Genomic DNA, 5000 nt, shown 5'->3' with positions numbered 1-5000 from the left:
TTTTACACGCCCAGTTTTGTAGCCGATTTCTTTATTGGTCATCATGGCTACAAATTATCAATGGTAATATTTAATAAATCTATACTGAGAAGACATTACAGGATATCTTATTCTAGTAAATGATTTGCATATATGTCACAATTTAGTTGAATTAACCAGCATTATTTTTTTTAACATGGCTATCATTACAACTGGTTGCATTTCATACCATATTGCATATAAAGAAATAATAAATAAATAACAATTTGATTTATTTCATGTTAAATTATATGTAAAAAAAACATATGTAACTATATAATTGGATACATTTCATGTTACATTCCGCATAAAAATAATAAATAGATAACAAAGGAAACAGTTTTTTTCTATGCATAACTTGCATTATATTGCATACATATATAAAGAAATAAAATACTCATAAGTGTCATAAATTATAGACCTTGTCAATAGCGGTGGCATCTATCACCTCGTTTAGACATGTAGGCTACGAGCCGTTCGCAAATGTTTGGTCGGCGTTGCACACACTCCTATACCTATCTCACTGATTGGTCAATAGCATCACATGTCCGTTCTGGTCTCATCTCTTTTTCCTGCTTCATTATTCCCCACAGATTATCAATAGGGTTCTTGTCACAGCCTTTGTTAGGCCTGTCCATTACCAGATTTTCAGGGTGTCTCCTGAATAACTCGGTCACAAAGTGAGCTGTGTGTATACGGCTATTGTCATGGACAAATATGATGGGCTTGCCGTGGGGGATTGCCATGGCTCTTACTGTTGGCAGTATCACATCATTAAGAATAGATATATATTTCTTAACGTTGAAGGTGCTACTAATTCCTACCAATTCCCCTGGCCATAACTTGACATCCATCCCCAGTAACTTACTCCCAACCCTCCAACTCCTGGCTCTCTCTTGAATACTGTTTGGATTGTATCTTGTACCGATGCAACGCCAGAGATTCTTTGCTCTACCTTCAACTGACGTGAAATAAGATTCATCGCTAAAGATCTAATTTTTCCAAAATTCAAAATCTTCAGCTATATTGCAGAGCAAAGCCCAGACGGGTGTCATGATGCCATTCCTCAAATTGTCAAATTGTTCTTTCAGAGCTGAATCATGACAGCTGATCGAGTGCTCCCTCAGTCGACATCTAGTTGTCTGTGCAGTACCCTGGAGATGAAGTTCTTGTGTGATAGCTATTGATGCTTTCATGGGGTTAGCTGTGGATATTACCAGGATTTGTTGGTCATGCTGTGGTGTTGTTAGTCGACCTCGTCCTATCCTTCGTCTATTTGCTAATGTTCCTTCTTCCCGCATCTTAATATTCACCACTGGACTGTGAGAGTTGACACTCCAATGCTGATAGCAATATCTCGGGTTGGAACACCACGCTCTCACTCACCAACGATACTGCCCTTTTGAGTTATACTCTCAGCAAAGCTGTCTTTGTTTGCTACTGCTATCTCTACAAATATTGTCATATAAAGTATATGAATATTATATATGGAATATAGAGCACAATGTCATATATTATAACAATTATTTCAAACAAACAATATAGATAAACAACACCACTGCAACTAACACTTACCTATTACAAATAATCCTTTTTACCAATGAGTAATCTTACACAATAGCTGAAAACACTTGGCTGTCAAGACCGCTGGCTTTTGGATTGCCTATCGTTCTTGGCTGTGTCACCTCGTGAGCCTGGACCCACTCCCTAGCCTCAAAATTATCGTTCAGAATTTCTATGACGTTAGAACGATATATGCCCGTTTTCATGGTGAGTTGGAATCATTGATATTAATTGTTATCAATAAGGGTATGACCGTCATCATAATCACTTCCTAAATGTTAATTAGCAAACCTGGTCAAGCCATACATTACGATCACCCAATTTCCACATATCTACTATGAGCTTTAACCCCCACCTGGTTATAACCTTCTACCCCCATCCCCACATGTTTGAGGTTTAAAGGTTTCATAGTTATGATGATATCCTTCAGGTGGAAGTTATAAAAAAAATTAAAAACAGAATTTTAAGATGACAATATTTAATACATTTTGCTTTCCAGTTGTTTACAATTATTTCAGAACTATAAGTAACGAAGTAAATATAAATAAAAGGACTGATTGAACAGATATCGAGAGTAATGAATATTTGAAGAGCTTGCCTGTGGAACACCTATAAGGTGTTGGACATCGGGTCATGGAAAAAAAAAAATATCGTAATAATACGAAGAGTCAATGCTAAGGAAATATATCCTTTTTCCTTGTGAAGGATTAAGCTAGCTTGACTCAGACCTTTGAGCATTGAACAATCGTCACCATGGAATGGGTTCGCTTGGAAGTGAGTGACTTGCCCAGATAATTTGATTGATTGATTGATTAGGAGTTTTCTGGCATCCTGATATCTACTGCTATTGACGCCGAATCAGATAATTTGAATAAACAATGTGTTAATAATATAATCTTTTATACCCTACATCGTATATACCACACCATCATTATAATAGTGCACCAATGGACACTTTTATTGCATGTCATTGCACATACTTTATTTTCACAAATCACTTCTGAAACAATATAAATTATGTTAACTAATGATATATCTTAAATATCCAACCTTAAACTAATATATTTTATATAGAAAATATTACTAAATGAGCCAAGTAGCCCGTGACAAAAGCTGACCGTAGCCACATCGAGCTACTTGGCTCATGATCGAAATCAAAGGAACACACTGAAATCAACAACTAAACATTTAAACCTCATTACCTTCGAAATTTTTAACCAAAGCCATTTATTACTGATTGGTTACCCAGTAGGTGCTATTTTAAACGATACATTATTAGCGCCTACATATACTGTGTTACGATTGTGTGTGTGTGGAGAGAGAGAGAGAGAGAGAGAGAGAGAGAGAGAGAGAGAGAGAGAGAGAGAGAGAGAGAGGAACTGCTTAGGAAAATGCATACGAATATTTCCGTGTGATGAATATTAATATGAATATTCAGTTCCAAAAAAATTTTATATAGAAATAAGATAGGAAAAAAATATTATAAAATCTCTTAATTGATTAGTTACGAAATAATATTAAATTACATTTCTTAAAAGAAAAAAAAATTTCTCACTTTTCATATATACATCATTCATCATCGCAATTCTTTGAGTGGTATCGGTAATTTCCCTCCTCCTCGCATTCGAACCATCCTAACAATGCCTCGGTTGTTTAGCGTCAGCCACCTTTCTGGGCAAGAAGGGCATGATCTCTCCAAGTCAAGTCTGGCCAGGCGATACCGGTTTTGTTGTTGGGTGTACAATACACAAACATACGCTACCGGGGTCTAAGCGACGTCATGCAGGGCAGCCGGTTGGGACTACGGTCTACCCCAAAAGCCAAAGCAAAGTCCTTCAAAGGAAGGCAACCGTGTTACCCCATACAAATGGGGAAAAAAGCATGCTAAGAGAAGAATTTTTATCTAAAATGTAATTTTTTATTTAAGGGAGACAGATCAGTTGGTTTATCCTCTAATTTTAGAATTAGAGACCTTTTGAATGAGGAAACTATGTACAATACATTATCTTATTTCTTGTTTTCCCTTCCCCCCAGATCAATAACACCTTGTCTCCTTTATCATTATTCTCGCTTTTCACACATTTTCCCTCTTAATATTCGTTTTTTTACATCTATCTATCTATCTATCTATATATATATATATATATATATATATATATATATATATATATATATATATATATATATATATATATATATTAGCCGTTCAGTTTTCCTCATCCTTCATTCTAACTGTTTCAGGATTTGGATATTTTTCAAACGAAAAGACAGTCGGAAAAAGATTCTGGTGAAAGAGAAAAATATTGCTGAATACAAAATTTACGCTGAACAAAAAGTTACAAATCGTTTACTTTCCTCAGTATTTTCTCCTCTGAAACATTTTTTATTTTTTTATTTTTTTAGAACGTTATTGAATGTTTATGATATATAACAATATCGTAGACCTATTTTGAATTTCACATATGACAGTAATTAAAATAATATAACCCGGTTATTGATTTTCAGTTATAATGGAATTTCATTCTTTATAGCAACAATTGTTTAAATTTAAAACACCTTTAGCGTCACCTTATTACTTTAAATTGGAATAACAGCAACAAAAACATAAATATCTGAACGATTAGACATTGTTTTTTCATATTTGACATAATTTTAGTTCAGATATTATGCATAATGATATCTTATTCATGAATTTATTAAAATGAAAACATAATTATCTTGTAGCCTCAGGACTTAATCTCTTTACAATACCGGCTTAATTCTATAATCTTGATCTGACTAATTCTCATATTTAAGAAAAACAAGTAGGATTTTCAATTTTAATACATTTAAGGCCCTTGGCAACTCTACAGATAAGAGGTTTTTTTTTTTTTTTTGTTTTTTTTTTTTTAATTTTGCGTTTATACGAACTCCATGCTTTCGACATTAAAGCAGAGTCGGTTACTGTTCTTTTCGTTGTAATATCATGAAATAAATACGTTACTCCTTTTTTTCTAAAACACTATAGTATCTTTATAACGTGGGTGCTCTTTTTTTCAATTCTCGACTCATAAATTATTTCAAAGTAGGATGGAAAAAATATATTCAGTGTTTTCATAACGAGTTGAAGTAGATCTACTAAATAGATCCACTGGAAGAGGTTCATTTTCCACTTTTGGAAGAATTGATAACTTTACTCCAAAGAATAAATATTTTTATGCTAGTTTTACCCAATCCGAATCCCACCCAATATCCAAAAGTGTGCCCTAATTTGCAATATTTCTTTCACAAAGGCCTTAGAGCATGTGGTGCCCTGCTTAAAACTTCCAATGCTGTAAATAAATACCTTGATTGTTGTTAGGAGGCTTTTATGATTAAGGTTGATTTTAGTGTTGCCTTCGCCCGCGCTAGTTCTGAGGACCTGGGTTTTAGAATTAAAC

This window comes from Palaemon carinicauda, chromosome 13, assembly GCF_036898095.1.
Source record: "Palaemon carinicauda isolate YSFRI2023 chromosome 13, ASM3689809v2, whole genome shotgun sequence".
In the NCBI taxonomy this organism is placed as follows: Eukaryota; Metazoa; Arthropoda; class Malacostraca; order Decapoda; family Palaemonidae; genus Palaemon; species Palaemon carinicauda.
This window is presented reverse-complemented; position numbering follows the sequence as displayed.